Genomic DNA, 17771 nt, shown 5'->3' on the forward strand with positions numbered 1-17771 from the left:
AGACACGCTTTCTGATGCAAGTGAGCTATACAGTATGTACTGAAGAACTCTGTGTTTTGTTTAGTGACAGTTAGGAATATCTTATGTTTAGTTAGTGCCGGACAGGCAAGGTATTTTTATTTTGGGGTTTGTTTTATTTTCTGTTTCAATAAAACTGGCCGGGGTCAGTTGTACCAGAAACTGGACTTGTGTTGTTCCTCAGCTGCTGCGTACTACCATATTCCCCAGGAAAAGGCGCCTTGCACCCCTACAGTGTTACACTCCTCTGAGTCTGAGTGACACCTGTTGTCATCGGACTGGGACATGCAGGGCCCACTGGGGGAATTCAGTGGTAGGGGCCCATGTCAGGGAGGTGGCCATTCTGCAGAGGGGGTGTGGCCTGCCACCTCATTGGTTTTACTAACCATTAGAGAGTGCAACGTCTGGGCCCCTTTATAAATATATACAGTAAATTCAGCTGCTGCATGCATGATAATGTGCCAGATTAATAACAGCAATGCACTGTAGAAAATACACCATAGTCCAGTGTAAGGTAACATATGTATAATGTATAATTCAAGTGCACAGTCTGGAACCTGATCCTTAGAGCAGGAGGTGGGCCCCCAGGCAGTGGGGCCCACCGGTGGTTTCCCCTGTACCCCTGGGGGCCAGTCCGAGCCTGCGGCTGTTGTTCAATAATATTTATTATAAAAAGAATCCAAAGTAAAATTAGACTTAAATTCAGGTTCGATATCCAATTATGCACACTGCAGTTAAGTATCTATGTGAATTTCTATACGGTCTGCAATAGTCTTTTGTTTCCTGCTGTCAGTTGTATTCCCTTGTAGGGCACCAACCAGAACAGTAGTGGCGCCTTAAAAATAATAAAATAATAATTTTAATAATATTATTATATTGGCAATAAGCCATAAACTGTAAAATAAATTCCTTTCTTAAACGTATTACAATTCTTCTTGTAAATTAAACTCCCATCTTATATTCAAGCAAATAAACTTCAAAAGTGCTCCCGTATCTCTTTGATTCAGACAGAACTACACACGCAGAGAATCTGTACTTTACACTCTGTGCCGCTGAAGTGCACGGAAAAAAAGTTTAAAGAGAATTCCAAATGTCAGCGACACGCTGTTTTCTGTCAGTATCTGAGAGAAGAGCGCGCACTGCAGCAAAGCCCTGTTTGTAATCGTATATTAAAGAGGATAGCTACTGATATACTGTACAAGATTAAATGTGATAGATTACAGCAGCAGTGGGATGCCAGGATAAAATGTGAAAAGAAGGTAAAAAGGTTGATAGGAGCGGTAATGGGTATAAAAGAAAAATACGTTGAGGGACGGGGGATAGGATTGGAAATGGCACTGTGACAAAAATGATCTTGTAAATGGTGAGATTTATGCCATATTCCACACAGTCACAAGTGAGTTACTGAGTATGCAGCTCTCCTCTTGCCTTGCAGGGGATATGAAAATGAACTCTTGAAGATCCCAAACAAGAGTACCTCTGATGTAAAGGAACACGGTGGCGGCCTGTCAGGTGATCTGCCATTCTTCGGACAAAACGACTCTACACTCTTATGCAAAAATGAATCAATTGGTACAGAATGCTCTGCTGCTGCCTCTCCTCTTATCCCTGTAATTTAGGCTGAATTCATTTAGTTTTAAAAACACCAATCACCAGTTTATGAATTCAGTCCAGGTAACATCAGTACAAAAATAAAGGCTCGTTCACCTCCGCTTATTAGGCAATCGTCAGTGGAAATAAAAAATAATCAGGTCAAAACAAAACTCTGCTTTTCACACCTGCTTCCCCTTGTATAATATCTTTTCTTTAATACCTCTCTAATCAAGGGAGAAATATTATCTTTCTTATTTATTTTATGATGAATATGGGGGAGGGGGACCTTGGATTGCACTCCCTAATTACAAATATAATGAGAGGTGCTATCTGTCACGATCCGGGTAACTGGACGCCATTTTCTACCAGTTAGGTGTCTCCTGAGATTGGCCCAGCGTGCCAGGGCCGGGTTCTAACTATGTTTTGTTTTACAATGCATTTGGTATTGCCCGCAGCGCTGGTTCAGCGGCCTTATTAGTGTGTTACTTATCTGTGGTATGGCGCTCTCAGTCCGGTCGTGGCCGTTACCACCGCGCCCGTGGTCCTTGCTGCATGTAAGCTGCGTGCTGTGGCCGCTGTGCGTGTAAGGAGAGCGTGGAGCCTCTGCTGCTGTGGCCTCCGCCGCCATTACTGTTTGGCACATGGTTCTTCAGGTCATCATTTCCCCTTCAAACTCTGTCATGGGCGCAGCCATGTTGGATACAATCACATGTCCCTCTCCTCACCAATCCACAGCGCTGCTGCTGCCTGTGCATAATTGTCAGCCAATCCCTGCTACCCAGCAGGTATAAATATCCTGTCCCATCACCCAGGAAGCTGTCAGTGCTTCAATTGTCTCTCCAGTAATTCCAGTCTTCAGCTTCACTAAAGACTCTCCTGTGAATACCCTCTGCGGTACAGCCTGACTCTCCTGTGTCTACCCTCTGCGGTACAGCCTGACTCTTCTGTGTCTACCCTCTGCGGTACAGCCTGACTCTCCTGTGTCTACCCTCTGCGGTATAGCCTGACTCTCCTGTGGTTACACTCTGCGATGCAGCTCCAATTCTCCTGTAGTTACTCTGTGGTGCAGCCTGTCTCCCTTGCTTCCGCACCCAGCGTTAGCAGAGTGTATAACTCCGGCTTCCAGCAGCCACTCTCCAGCAGTCCTCTGTTTCCACTACCATCAGTACTTACCATTATAGTGGAGTGTTTTACCTGCGATCCCCAGCATCACTCTATGCTTTACCAGCGATCCCCAGCATCACTTAGTGCTTTACCTGCGATCCCCAGCATCACTTAGGGGAACATTTACTAAGCAGTGATAAGAGCGGAGAAGTGAGCCAGTGGAGAAATTTCCCCATCAACCAATCAGCGGCTCTGTATCATTTTATAGTATGCAAATTATAGATGTTACTTCACTGCTGATTGGTTGCCATGGGCAACTTCTCCACTGGCTCACTTCTCCGCTCTTATCACTGCTTAGTAAATGTACCCCTAAATCCCAAGTATCTTCAAACTAATACTCCGGTTACTGGTCTCAAACCAGTAGGAATTCAGGGGTGTAGTACTGCTGACAGGAGACCACTGGTCAGCTTACCGACGCCGGGATCCCGGCAGCATACCGACGCCGGGATCCCGGCGGGGAGGGGCGAGTGCAGCAAGTGCGAGTGCGGTCGCCACGGATTCTATTCCCACTCTATGGGTGTCGTGGACACCCACGAGTGGAAATAGTCCATGTTGGTCGGCATGCCGACCATCGGGATAGTGAGCCGTCGGGCTGGTGGAGGAGGTCATGTGACTGTCGGTCAGCTGACCGGCGGTCACATGAATACCACCCGGAATTCAGAGACTCTCTTTGACAGTTATTGTTTTGTTGCACATTCTATGACTTTTATTATTTAATAAAAACCCTTAAAGGCACTTCCTGTTGTTGTGGTCACGCCTTCGGGCATTGGTACTACAGTTTCTGTGTATGTCTAGGAGTCCCATCTCAGCTCCTAAGTTCAGGTACCCGTCAACCCATTCAACTGAGGCTTCCCGCTACCGACACCAGCCCTCCATTGTGACACTATCATGCTGAGACTTGTACTTCTACAAAGAAAATACACTACCGATGCACACTCTATAGTACCAAGCACTGCTAATTAGAATCATTATAATAAACTCTGCAGTCTAACGCAGAGAAAAATCGAGGTGCTTGGCATACTATTTGGCCAAAAAATATCAGCCAGCCAACCAGCGTCCAGGTGAACTCGTCTCTGGTGGGTCCCTAACACTAAGTTTAAGTACTTATTTTAGGAAGCACTTACCTTTAATATCTTCAAATGATACACCTCCATTGGGGTTGGGTATGTGTGGGCTTGCTGAGCTCACCATGCAGCAGGCTTGGTGGCTTGCTGTGCTCGCCACAGGTTCTATTCCCGCTCTGTGGGTGTCACGGACACCCACGAGTGGGAATAGTCCCTGTTGGTTGGCATGCCGACCGCTGGGATATTCATAGGCCGGGATTCTGGCATTGGTCACATAACTGCATCCCCTCCACTGGTAAATAATACAGCTCCATTGCAACAGGTAAATAATACACCTCCATTGCAACTGGTAAATAATACACCTCCATTGCAACTGGTAAATAATACACCTCCATTGCAACAGGTAAATAATACACCTTCATTGCAACTGGTAAATAATACACCTCCATTGCAACTGGTAAAAAATACACCTCCATTGCAACTGGTAAATAATACACCTCCATTGCAACTGGTAAATAATACACCTCCATTGCAACTGGTAAATGATACACCTCCATTGCAACTGGTAAATGATACACCTCCATTGCAACTGGTAAATGATACACCTCCATTGCAACTGGTAAATTATACACCTCCATTGCAACTGGTAAATAATACACCTCCATTGCAACTGGTAAATAATACACCTCCATTGCAACTGGTAAATGATACACCTCCATTGCAACTGGTAAATTATACACCTCCATTGCAACTGGTAAATTATACACCTCCATTGCAACTGGTAAATGATACACCTCCATTGCAACTGGTAAAAGATACACCTCCATTGCAACTGGTAAATAATACACCTCCATTGCAACTGGTAAATGATACACCTCCATTGCAACTGGTAAATAATACACCTCCATTGCAACAGGTAAATAATACATCTCCATTGCAACTGGTAAATGATACACCTCCATTGCAACAGGTAAATTATACACCTCCATTGCAACTGGTAAATTATACACCTCCATTGCAACTGGTTAATAATACACCTCCATTGCAACAGGTAAATTATACACCTCCATTGCAACTGGTAAATTATACACCTCCATTGCAACTGGTAAATGATACACCTCCATTGCAACTGGTAAATAATACACCTCCATTGCAACTGGTAAATTATACACCTCCATTGCAACTGGTAAATGATACACCTCCATTGCAACTGGTACAAATACACCTCCATTGCAACCGGTAAATAATACACCTCCATTGCAACTGGTACAAATACACCTCCATTGCAACTGGTAAATAATAAACCTCCATTGCAACTGGTAAATGATATGCCTCCATTGCAACTGGTAAATTATACACCTCCATTGCAACTGGTAAAATCTGTAAAAAAATAAATAAATGGTGCATCCGCCTCCTGCTGGCACCAAAGCAACACTGGATCGCCTAGGCTGGGGACGGGGTATAGGGGGAATGGACCGGAGCATCCCGGGAGCTCAAAAGCTTAAACTGTTTGGTGCCTGGTCCTATCCAACCAACTACACCCCAATGTCTTCCTTGTAGAGACTATGGACCCTGCAGAAGAAAAAAAGAGTACAGATGTGTCCTGATACACAAGACTAGACAAGTATGCAGCCTGTACTTGTGTGTGCCAATATCCACAACATGGCAGTGCAAATTCAGGTAAGCTCCACAAATAGGAGTACGTTCAACTGTGCCTCTGCCCCAGTGTCCTTTCTTAACTGCAATAAAGTTGATTTTTCCTATGAGACAGAAGAGGGCAATGTAAGGTTTTATCATTTTGCTGTACAATACTAATAATCCTTGCTACAAACCTACTCACGTGGTGTGCAGACTGAAACGGTCTTTGCCACATATCGTAGGTGGTGGCGCTGATATTTTCTGTTTGTTTCCTTTTCCTGCATCACTCTCTGAACTAACTTTATGTTGCATTTAATTTTTGATTGAATAGCTGACGCATTATCATTTAACTGCTGTCAGGAATAAAAGTGCTTACCATATAACTAATTTTATGTTTTATCATCTAACTCCGTTAAGAATTTCCTGGAAGCTCTTGTTTTAATAGCTGCTGATGTAGTTTTTGAGATACAGCGTTTGCTGTTTGCAGTTTACCTGATTGCTTGGGTGTATTCATTCTGACCTCATTTTCTACATGTGCTCTGTCATGTGTTTTGTGCACTTTTTCCAAAGACAGGAGCACAAATCAAGGGTGTAATTACCAAGGGTGCAGTTGCTATGGGCCCTCATTCCGAGTTGTTCGCTCGCTAGCAGATTTTAGCAGCATTGCACACACTAGGCCGCCGCCTTCTGGGAGTGTATCTTATCTTGGCAGAATTGCGAACGAAAGATTAGCAGAATTGCGAATAGAAAATTCTTAGCAGTTTCTGAGTAGCTCGAGACTTACTCCTACACTGCGATCAGCTCAGTCCGTTTCGTTCCTGGTTTGACGTCACAAACATGCCCTACGTTCGCCCAGACACTCCCCCGTTTCTCCAGACACTCCCGCGTTTTATCCTGGCACGCCTGCGTTTTTCCGCACAATCCCAGGAAACGGTCAGTTTCCGCCCGGAAACACCCACTTCCTGTCAATCACACTCCGATCACTTCAACGATGAAAATTCTTTGTTCGGCTGTGAGTAAATCTACTAAGTTTTGTGCTAAAATACTTAGCGCATGCGCACTGCGTACCATGCGCATGCGCATTTTTGCCTTAATCGCTCCGTTGCGAAAACCGGCAACGAGCGAACAACTCGGAATGACCCCCATGGACTCCCAGCCGAGTTGGGCTTCCCGTCCTCAGCAAAGCCTCATGTGACTTTCTCATACGTCATAGAGGATGCTGGGGTCACCATAGAACCATGGGGTATAGACGGGATCCGCAGGAGACATGGGCACTTTAAGACTTTGAAAGGGTGTGAACTGGCTCCTCTCTCTATGCCCCTCCTCCAGACTCCAGTTTTAGAATTGTGCCCAGTGAGACTGAACGCACTACAGGGAGCTCTACTGAGTTTCTCTGAAAAGACTTTTGTTAGGTTTTTTATGTTCAGGGAGGCTGCTGGCAACAGTCTCCCTGCTTCGTGGGACTTAGGGGAGAGAAGTATGACCCACTTCCAGTGAGTTCAATGGCTCTAATTCTGGCTACAGGACACCATTAGCTCCTGAGGGTGCTGATCGCTGGGTACGTCTAGATGCTCACTCCCGCAGCCGGCCGTCACCCCCTTACAGAGCCAGAAGTCAAAAGACAGGTGAGTAGCTGAAGAAAAGAAGACTTCAGTGACGGCATTCTCTGAGGTACCGCACAGCGCGCGGACCCTGCGCGCCAAGCTCCCACATACACACAGCACTACAGGGTGCAGGGCGCGCCCTGGGCAGCTAATAAATCCTCAGTGGACACTGGCAAGAGGGGACATTAGTGCCGAGGCACTGTCCTAACCCCCGCCAGTATAATCATATAGTAAAAGAAGCGGGACGGAAGAACGCTATTAGGGGGGCGGTGCTTCGTTCTCACAGCTCACTCTGCGCCATTTCCTCCCCATCAGTCTGCAGAGACGCTGATCCTTCCTTCACACTGACAAGTATCAGGGTGCAAAACGGGGGGGGACTGGCTAATTATGGGTCAATATACTTTATATTAAAAGCGCTGCAGGTCTGGGGCATTTATTGGGTGCTTCAGAACCGCTGATTGAGCGCTGGGGTGTGAGCTGGCAAATCCCCTCTGTGTCTCTCTGACAGGCTTTACTGTGGGTCTGTCCCCTATATGGCCGGTGTGTCTGTGGGTGTTTGATGCACATGTGTCGACATGTCTGAGGCTGAAGGCTCTTCCCAGGAGAAGGCTGTATTAGGGACACAAAATTAAGTGGGGGTGACCATGTCGGCACCGCCGACACCTGATTGGGTAAATGTGTTGAACGCCTTGAATACTAATGTGGCTCTTATTGGTAAGAGGCTGGATAAGTCTGAGTCTCAGACCCAGGCATGGAAGAAATCTGTGGAGGATATGTTATTGCAAAGTCAGGTTACCTCAGGGTCACAAAAACGTACGTTGGCCCAGTTGGCAGATACTGGTAACGACACAGACTCTGATTCCAGTGTCGACTACAGCGATTCCAGATTAGATCCAAAATTGGCAAAAAGCATTCAGTACATGATTGTGGCGGTTAAAATAAGAATTTACTCACCGGTAATTCTATTTCTCGTAGTCCGTAGTGGATGCTGGGAACTCCGTAAGGACCATGGGGAATAGACGGGCTCCGCAGGAGACTGGGCACTCTAAAAGAAAGATTAGCTACTATCTGGTGTGCACTGGCTCCTCCCTCTATGCCCCTCCTCCAGACCTCAGTTAAGGAAACTGTGCCCGGAAGAGCTGACACAACAAGGAAAGGATTTGGAATCCAGGGTAAGACTCATACCAGCCACACCAATCACACTGTACAACTTGTGATAACCATACCCAGTTAACAGTATGAACAACAACTGAGCCTCAGTAACAGATGGCTCATAACAATAACCCTTTAGTTAAGCAATAACTATATACATGTATTGCAGAGAGTCCGCACTTGGGACGGGCGCCCAGCATCCACTACGGACTACGAGAAATAGAATTACCAGTGAGTAAATTCTTATTTTCTCTGACGTCCTAGTGGATGCTGGGAACTCCGTAAGGACCATGGGGATTATACCAAAGCTCCCAAACGGGCGGGAGAGTGCGGATGACTCTGCAGCACCGAATGAGCAAAGGCAAGGTCCTCCTCAGCCAGGGTATCAAACATGTAGAACTTAGCAAATGTGTTTGAACCCGACCAAGTAGCAGCTCGGCAAAGCTGTAAAGCTGAGACCCCTCGGGCAGCCGCCCAAGAAGAGCCCACCTTCCTTGTGGAATGGGCTTTTCCTGATTTAGGATGCGGTAACCCTGCCGCAGAATGAGCTTGCTGAATCGTGTTACAGATCCAGCGCGCAATAGTTTGCTTTGAAGCCGGAGCACCCAGTTAGTTGGGTGCATGCAGGATAAACAGCGAGTCAGTTTTCCTGACTCCAGCCGTCCTGGCTACATAGATTTTCAAAGCCCTGACTACATCAAGTAACCTGGAGTCCTCCAAGTCCCGAGTAGCCGCAGGCACCACAATAGGCCGGTTCAAATGAAACGCTGATACCACCTTAGGGAGAAATTGGGGACGAGTCCTCAACTCTGCCCTGTCCATATGAAAGATCAGATATGGGCTTTTACATGACAAAGCCGCCAATTCTGACACCCGCCTAGCTGAAGCTAAGGCCAACAGCATGACCACCTTCCATGTGAGATACTTTAGCTCCACGGTCTTAAGTGGCTCAAACCAGTGTGATTTCAGGAAATCCAACACAACGTTAAGATCCCAAGGTGCCACTGGAGGCACAAAAGGGGGCTGAATATGCAGCACTCCCTTAACAAACGTCTGAACTTCAGGCAGTGAAGCCAGTTCTTTTTGAAAGAAAATAGATAGGGCCGAAATCTGGACCTTTATGGACCCCAATTTTAGGCCCATAGTCACCCCTGACTGTAGGAAGTGCAGAAATCGACCCAGCTGGAATTCCTCTGTTGGGGCCTTCCTAGCCTCACACCAAGCAACATATTTCCGCCATATGCGGTGATAATGCTTTGCTGTCACATCCTTCCTAGCTTTTATCAGCGTAGGAATCACTTCATCCGGAATGCCCTTTTCCGTTAGGATCCGGCGTTCAACCGCCATGCCGTCAAACGCAGCCGCGGTAAGTCTTGGAACAGACAGGGCCCCTGCTGTAACAGGTCCTGTCTGAGAGGCAGAGGCCATGGGTCCTCTGAGATCATTTCTTGAAGTTCTGGGTACCAAGTTCTTCTTGGCCAATCCGGAACGATGAGTATAGTTCTTACTCCTCTCTTTCTTTCTATCCTCAGTACCTTGGGTATGAGAGGAAGAGGAGGGAACACATAAACCGACTGGTACACCCACGGTGTCACTAGTGCGTCCACAGCTATCGCCTGAGGGTCCCGTGACCTGGCGCAATATTTTTTTAGCTTTTTGTTGAGGCGGGACGCCATCATGTCCACCTGTGGCAGTTCCCAACGATTTACAATCTGTGTGAAGACTTCTTGATGAAGTCCCCACTCTCCCGGGTGGAGGTCGTGCCTGCTGAGGAAGTCTGCTTCCCAGTTGTCCACTCCCGGAATGAACACTGCTGACAGTGCTAGCACATGATTCTCCGCCCATCGAAGAATCCTTGTGGCTTCTGCCATTGCCATCCTGCTTCTTGTGCCGCCCTGGCGGTTTACATGGGCGACCGCCGTGATGTTGTCTGACTGAATCAGTACTGATCGGTTTTGAAGCAGGGGCTCTGCTTGAATCAGGGCGTTGTAGATGGCCCTTAGTTCCAGTATATTTATGTGTAGAGAAGTCTCCAGACTTGACCACTGTCCTTGGAAGTTTCTTCCCTGAGTGACTGCCCCCCATCCTCGGAGGCTTGCATCCGTGGTCACCAGGACCCAGTCCTGTATGCCGAACCTGCGTCCCTCGAGAAGATGAGCACTCTGCAGCCACCACAGCAGAGACACCCTGGCCCTTGGGGACAGGGTGATCAACCGATGCATCTGAAGATGCGATCCGGACCATTTGTCCAACAGATCCCACTGGAAGATCCTTGCATGGAACCTGCCGAAGGGAATTGCTTCGTAAGAAGCCACCATCTTTCCCAGGACTCGTGTGCAGTGATGCACCGACACCTGTTTTGGTTTCAGGAGGTCCCTGACCAGAGATGACAATTCCTGGGCCTTCTCCTCCGGGAGAAACACCTTCTTCTGTTCTGTGTCCAGAATCATTCCCAGGAAAAGCAGAGGCGTCGTAGGAATCAGCTGCGACTTTGGAATATTCAGAATCCAGCCGTGCTGTTGCAACACTTCCTGAGAGAGTGCTACGCTGACCAACAACTGCTCTTTGGACCTCGCCTTTATGAGGAGATCGTCCAAGTACGGGATAATTATAACTCCCTTTCTTCGAAGGAGTATCATAATTTCGGCCATTACCTTGGTAAATATTCTCGGAGCCGTGGAGAGACCAAACGGCAACGTCTGGAATTGGTAATGACAGTTCTGTACCACAAACCTGAGGTACTCCTGGTGAGGTGGGTAAATGGGGACATGCAAGTAAGCATCCTTGATGTCCAGCGACACCATAAAATCCCCCTCTTCCAGGCTTGCAATAACCGCCTTGAGCGATTCCATTTTGAACTTGAACTTCTTTATATAAGTGTTCAAGGATTTTATATTTAGAATGGGTCTCACCGAACCGTCCGGTTTCGGTACCACAAACATTGTGGAATAGTAACCCCTTCCCTGTTGAAGGAGGGGGACCTTGATTATCACCTGCTGGAGGTACAGCTTGTGAATTGCCGCCAGTACTATCTCCCTTTCCCTGGGAGGAGCTGGCAAGGCTGATTTGAGGTAACGGCAAGGGGGAGTCGCCTCGAACTCCAGCTTGTATCCCTGAGATACAATTTGTACAGCCCAGAGATCCACTTGTAAGCGAACCCACTGGTTGCTGAAGTTTCGGAGACGCGCCCCCACCGCACCTGGCTCCGTCAGTGGAGCCCCAACGTCATGCGGTGGACTTAGTGGAAGCAGGGGACGATTTTTGTTCCTGGGAACTGGCTGCCTTGTGCAGCTTCTTTCCTCTACCCCTGCCTCTGGCCAGAAAGGAATGCGCCTCTGACCCGCTTGCCTTTCTGAGGCCGAAAGGACTGCATTTGATAATATGGTGCTTTCTTAGGCTGTGAGGGAACCTGAGGTAAAAAAGTCGACTTCCCAGCTGTTGCTGTGGATACGAGGTCCGAGAGTCCGTCCCCAAACAATTCCTCACCCTTATAAGGCAAAACCTCCATGTGTTTTTTAGAATCAGCATCACCTGTCTACTGCCGAGTCCATAATACTCTCCTGGCAGAAACGGACATTGCATTAATTCTAGATGCCAGCAGGCAAATGTCCCTCTGGGCATCCCGCATATATAAGACGATGTCTTTTATATGTTTCATGGTTAGCAAAATAGTATCCCTGTCGAGGGAATCAATGTTGTCTGACAGGGTATCAGTCCATGCTGCTGCAGCACTACACATCCAGGCTGAAGCAATAGCAGGTCTCAGTAGAGTACCAGAGTGGGTATACACAGACTTCAGGATAGCTTCCTGCTTTCTATCCGCAGGCTCCTTTAGGGCGGCCGTATCCTGAGACGGCAGTGCCACCCTTTTAGATAAGCGTGTGAGCGCCTTGTCCACCCTAGAGGATGTTTCCCAACGTAACCTATCCGTTGGCGGGAAAGGGTACGCCATCAGTAACCTCTTAGAAATCACTAGTTTCTTATCAGGGGAACTCCACGCTTCTTCACACAAATCATTTAATTCATCAGATGGGGGAAAAGTCACTGGCTGCTTTTTCTCCCCAAACATAATACCTCTCTTGGTGGTAACCGGGTTAACGTCAGAAATGTGCAATACATCTTTCATTGCAGTAATCATGCATCGGATGGCCTTTGTAGACTGTACATTTGTCTCATCCTCATCTACACTGGAGTCAGACTCCGTGTCGACATCTGTGTCTACCATCTGAGCCAGAGGGCGTTTATGAGCCCCTGACGGCCTCTGAGTCGCCTGGGCAGGCGCGGGCTGAGACCCCGGCTGTCCCAAGGCTGCTGCGTCATCGAACCTTTTATGTAAGGAGTTGACACTGTCGGTTAAGACCTTCCACATATCCATCCAATCAGGTGTCGGCCCCGTCGGGTGCGACACCACACTAATCTGCCACTGCTCCGCCTCCACGTAACCCTCCTCATCAAACATGTCGACACAGCCGTACCGACACACCGCACACACACAGGGAATGCTCTGACTGAGGACAGGACCCTTTGGGGAGACAGAGAGAGAGTATGCCAGCACACACCACAGCGCTATATAACACAGGGATGTACACTATAATAAGTGATTTTTCCCAATAGCTGCTTACTTATCTTATTTGCGCCTAAATTTAAGTTTCCCCCCCCCCCTCTTTTTTACCCTTCTTGTATCCAGATACTGCAGGGGAGAGCCTGGGGAGCTGCTTCCAGCGGAACTGTGAAGGGAAAATGGCGCTGGTGTGCTGAGGAAGAAGGCCCCGCCCCCTCAGCGGCGGGCTTCTGTCCCGCGTTTTGTGAGACTTAATGGCGGGGGTTTGCACACATATACAGTGACAGACTGTATTATGTGTATAATTTGTGCCAAAAGGTATTATAATTGCTGCCCAGGGCGCCCCCCCCCCCCCCAGCGCCCTGCACCCTACAGTGACCGGAGTGTGTGGTGTGCTGTGGGAGCAATGGCGCACAGCTGCAGTGCTGTGCGCTACCTTAATGAAGACAGGAGTCTTCAGCCGCCGTTTTCGTCGTTTCTTCTGTCTTCTGGCTCTGCAAGGGGGACGGCGGCGCGGCTCCGGGAACGGACGATCGAGGTCAGGCCCTGTGTTCGAACCCTCTGGAGCTAATGGTGTCCAGTAGCCTAAGAAGCACAAGCTAGCTGCAAGCAGGTAGGTTTGCTTCTCTCCCCTCAGTCCCACGTAGCAGTGAGTCTGTTGCCAGCAGATCTCACTGAAAATAAAAAACCTAACAAATACTTTCTTTTCTAGCAAGCTCAGGAGAGCCCCTAGTGTGCAACCAGCTCGAGCCGGGCACAGATTCTAACTGAGGTCTGGAGGAGGGGCATAGAGGGAGGAGCCAGTGCACACCAGATAGTACCTAATCTTTCTTTTAGAGTGCCCAGTCTCTTGCGGAGCCCGTCTATTCCCCATGGTCCTTACGGAGTTCCCAGCATCCACTAGGACGTCAGAGAAAGAGGTATTACATATTACTGAGGACCCGGCTGTCCCTGATAAAAGGATCTGTATGTATAAGGAAAGGAAACCTGAGATAACGTTTCCTCCCTCTCATGAACTGAACACGCTATTTGAAAAGGTCTGGGAAGGTCCTGACAGAAAGTTTCAGATTCCCAAAAGAATTACGGTAGCTTATCCGTTTCCCTAGGCGGATAGGGAAAAGTGGGAGTCACCCCCCACTGTGGACAAGGCCCTGTCATGTTTGTCTAAAAAGGTGGCTCTCCCGTCACCTGACACGGCGGCCCTTAAGGATCCTGCGGATTGTAAACAAGAAACTACGTTAAAGTCCATTTATGCGACCACAGGTACGCTACTCAGACCTGTCATTGCGTCTGCGTGGGTAAGTAGTTCTATCGAAAACTGGGCAGACAACTTGTCTTCTGAAATAGATACCCTAGATAGGGATAGCATCCTCTTGACGCTGGGTTATATCAAGGACGCTGCAGCATACCTTAAGGAAGCTGCGAGAGATATCGGTCTTTTGGGATCAAAGGCCAATGCCATGGCAGTCTCAGCTAGGCGAGCATTGTGGATTCACCAATGGAATGCTGATGCTGATTCCAAGAAAAGTATGGAATCTCTACCATATAAAGGTAAGGCCTTATTTGGCGACGGCCTTGATGATTTGGTATCAACAGCTACCGCGGGTAAGTCATCCTTTTTGCCTTATGTTCCTCCACAACAAAAGAAAACGCACCACTATCAGATGCAGTCCTTTCGGCCCAATAAATACAGAAAGAGCCGAGGTTCTTCCTTCCTTGCTACTAGAGGAAGAAGGAGAGGTAAACAATCACCAGCCTTGTTAGGCTCCCAGGAGCAGAAGTCCTCCCAGGCTTCTGCCGCTTCCACCGCATGACGTTGGGGCTCCTATGCGGGAGTCCACACCGGTGGGGGCACGTCTCAAACTCTTCAGTCAGTTTTGGGTTCGTTCGGACCTAGACCCATGGGTTTTACAAATAGTATCCCAAGGGTACAAGCTGGAGTTTCAAGACGTTCCCCCTCGCCGTTTTTTCAAATCGGCCTTACCAGCTTCTCTTCCAGACAGGGAGGTAGTTTGCGACGCAATACAAAAGTTGTGTCAAAATCAATTTATATCGTCAGGGTTCCCCAGTCACAACAGGGAGAAGGTTTTTATTCGAGCCTGTTTGTGGTCCTGAAGCTGGACGGTTCCGTTAGACCAATCCTCAACCTGAAATTCCTAAATTTCTTCCTAAAGAAATTCAAGATGGAGTCTCTCCGAGCAGTGATCTCCAGTCTGGAGTAAGGGGATTTTATGGTGTCGGTGGACATAAAGGATGCCTACTTACATGTTCCCATTTATCCTCCGCATCAGGCTTACCTGAGGTTTGCAATACAGGATTTTCATTAACAATTTCAAACGTTGCCGTTTGGTCTGTCCACGGCTCCGAGGATTTTCACCAAAGTCATGGCGGAGATGATGGTTCTCCTTCGCAAGCAAGGAGTCACGATTATCTCGTACTTGGACGATCTCCTGATAAAAGCGAGATCCAGGGACCAGTTGGTGCAAAACATTGCACTCTCCCTGACAGTTCTTCAGCAACATGGTTGGCTCCTAAACTTGCCAAAATTAAATCACAGTCAATTCCGACAACGCGGTTGTCGTTTTTGGGAATGATATTGGACACAGAACTACAGAGAGTCTTTCTTCCAGTGGAAAAGGCTCTGGAACTTCAGAGTCTGGTCAAACAAATTCTGAAACCAGCAAGAGTGTCAATCCATCAATGCATTCGGTTGCTGGGGAAGATGGTTGCGGCCTACGAGGCCATTCAGTTTGGCAGGTTCCATGCCAGAGTGTTCCAGTGGGACCTGTTGGACAAGTGGTCCGGGTCCCACCTACACATGCACCGGAGGATAATCCTGTCTTCCAAGACCAGGGTATCACTCCTGTGGTGGCTGCACAGCTCTCACCTCCTAGAGGGGCGCAGGTTCGGGATACAGGACTGGATCCTAGTGACCACGGATGCAAGCCTCAGAGGCTGGGGGGCAGTCACAATGGGAGAAAACTTCAAGGAAGATGGTCATGTCAGGAAACTTGTCTCCACATAAATGTTCTGGAGTTAAGGGCCATTTACAACGGCCTTCTGCAAGTGGAAAATCTTCTTCTAGATCTGCCTGTACTGATCCAGTCAGACAATGTAACAGCAGTAGCGTACATAAACCATCAGGGCGGAACGAAAAGCAGAGAGGCAATGGCAGAAGCCACAAGGATTTTCCGTTGGGCGCAAAAGCATACAAGTGCTCTGTCAGCGATCTTCATTCCAGGAGTGGACAACTGGGAAGCAGACTTCCTCAGCAGACACGATCTCCATCCAGGAGAGTGGGGCCTCCACTAAGAAGTCTTCGCAGAGGGGACAGGTTGTTGGGGAGTTCCTCAAGTAGACATGATGGCATCTCGTCTCAACAAGAAGCTTCAGAGATATTGTTCCAGGTCAAGGGACCCTCAAGCAATTGCAGTGGATGCTCTGGTGACACCGTGGGTTTTTCAGTCGGTGTATGTATTCCCTCCACTTCCTCTCATCCCAAAAGTTCTAAAGATCATAAGAAGAACAAGGATCCGGGCGATCCTCATTGTCCCAGACTGGCCAACGAGAGCTTGGTATCCAGATCTTCCAGGAATTACTCATAGGAGATCCCTGGCCTCTTCCTCTGCGCGAGGACCTGTTACAACAGGGGCCGTGCGTGTATCAGGACTTACCGCGGCTACGTTTGACGGCATGGCAGTTGAGCGCAAAATCCTAGCCCGTAAGGGTATTCCCAGTGAAGTCATTCCCATACTTATTCAGGCCAGAAAAGGGGTAACGTCTAAACGTTACCACTGTATTTTTAGGAAATATGTTTCTTCGTGTGAAGGGGGCTCCTACGGAAGAGTTACCTTTAGGCCGTTTTCTCCATTTTCTACAAGCAGGCGTGGATGCGGGCCTAAAATTGGGCTCAATTAAGGTACAGATTTCAGCCTTATCGGTTTTCTTTCAGAAACAATTGGCCTCCCTTCCAGAAGTTCAGACTTTCGTGAAAGGCGTGTTGCACATCCAACCTCCATTTGTGCCTCCAGTGGCACCATGGGATCTTAATGTGGTGTTGCAGTTCCTTCAATCACATTGGATTGAACCTTTACGGAAGGTGGAGTTGAAATTCCTCACTTGGAAAGTTGTCATCCTGTTGGCCTTGGCATCTGCAAGGCGGGTGTCTGAGTTGGCGGCCTTGTCTCACAAGAGCCCTTATTTGATCTTCCATGGAGATAGAGCTGAATTGAGGACACGTCACGTCAACAATTTCTGCCGAAGGTGGTTTACTCTTTCCACGTGAACCAACCTATTGTGGTGCCTGTGGCTACTGATGCCTTCGCAGAGTCAAAATCTCTGGATGTGGTCAGAGCTTTGAAGATTTATGTCGCCAGAACGACTCAGATTAGGAAAACAGAGGCTCTGTTTGTCCTGTATGCTCCCAACAAGGTTGGGTGTCCTGCTTCCAAGCAGACCATTGCACGCTGGATCTGTAACATGATTCAGCATGCTACTTCCACGGCTGGATTGCCGTTACCGGAATCGGTGAAGGCCCATTCTACTAGTAAGGTTGGCTCATCCGGGGCGGCTGCCCGGGGGGTCTCAGCATTGCAACTTTGCCGAGCAGCTACTTGGTCGGGGTCAAACACATTTGCAAAGTTTGACACCTTGGCCAATGAAGACCTTAAGTTCGGTCAATCGGTGCTGCAGAGTCATCCGCACTCTCTAAATGTCTAGTTGCATCGTATATATTTTTCGCTTTTACTTTATATTGGCCAGCGTGAATATTATGGGCCGAAAGGAAAGGTGTTTGTTATATGTTTATAGAGAGTCACCATTGTTTTCCTTCTATTCCTCATTATACCATTATCATCTCCCAGAGGGCTTCCATCAATCTTACTGAGGTGTGCTAATTCTCTCAGAGTACATTAGCTTGGAGGCTTAACTTAGTGGTAAGGGATATGTCTGGCTTCATTGGAGTCAAAGGGGACAAAT

This window comes from Pseudophryne corroboree, chromosome 9, assembly GCF_028390025.1.
Source record: "Pseudophryne corroboree isolate aPseCor3 chromosome 9, aPseCor3.hap2, whole genome shotgun sequence".
NCBI classification, from domain to species: Eukaryota; Metazoa; Chordata; class Amphibia; order Anura; family Myobatrachidae; genus Pseudophryne; species Pseudophryne corroboree.